Here is a 1,029-nt window from a genome sequence, read left to right on the forward strand (position 1 = left end):
GGCTAGAAGGGAGATTTAAGGTGGGGACTCAAAGGCATCGAGCAACGTTTCTTCCAGACTTTCTCCTGAATGGGAAGAAGGGGTGAATTGGACTTGGCATAGGGTCAGAAAGCTGGCATGTATTCACTGTCACCCGCATCTTCGAAGTTCTTCTCCAGAGCCTCAGTCTCAAACTTCTTTTTTAGAGAGAGGTTTTTTGTTTGTTTGTTTGTTTGTTTGTTTGTTTTGTTTTGTTTTAGAGAGAGATTATATTCTCTGCCCAGGTGTCTAACCTCAGACCACTTGACCTTCATCACCTCGTTCCTGAATACGAGGGTACAGAAGGACTGCCTGATATTCTCTGCCTGCTTCCCTGCTGTGTGGTCAGTTGCTCACTTCAATTGTCCTCCACACATTCTTGCTGACTTCAGCTTTCCCACCTGATCATCGACCCCTGTGCTTCCACCAGCATTCCTCCAAGACTTGGAGTGAGTACCTGGGTGAGTTGAGGGTCTATACTAGGGTGGTAGTCTGGGAACTAAAAGACCAAAGCCAATCCCAGACTAGTTTAAGAAAAGGTGAGTTTGTGTGTGCTGCCACTGTGTGGCCACATAAATAAAATACAATCTCATCTCAAGGGGATCTAACTCTGAGAGGGGTGATTTTCAGCGATTCAGACTTTTCAGAGGTTGATGAATTATTTGGCACCTTTTAAAGCTCAAAAACTCAGCTTCTGGAATCACAGAATCACAGGTTTGTTTTATTTTGTTTTATTTTGGTAAGTGAGACCTAGGGAAACTTCCAGATGTGGCCAACTCCACCTTCAGGTCTCCTTATGTTCTGTTTATTGTAACCCACAAGGGATGAAGGTGACAGGGTAACACATTTCTTTCTGTTACTTGCCTTTTCAAAAACAGAATTGCCTCTTGGAGCCTGGAATTCTATATAAATACCTTAAAAGACATTACCCATGGTTTGTTGTGAGTTGAGACAATGACCTATCCCAGTGGAGAAGCAAAACATCCCCCTTCTATTTCTATTTCTGCCTGG

The sequence above is a fragment of the Tupaia chinensis genome, unplaced genomic scaffold, assembly GCF_000334495.1.
Source record: "Tupaia chinensis unplaced genomic scaffold, TupChi_1.0 Scaffold000366_1, whole genome shotgun sequence".
Classification (NCBI taxonomy): domain Eukaryota; kingdom Metazoa; phylum Chordata; class Mammalia; order Scandentia; family Tupaiidae; genus Tupaia; species Tupaia belangeri.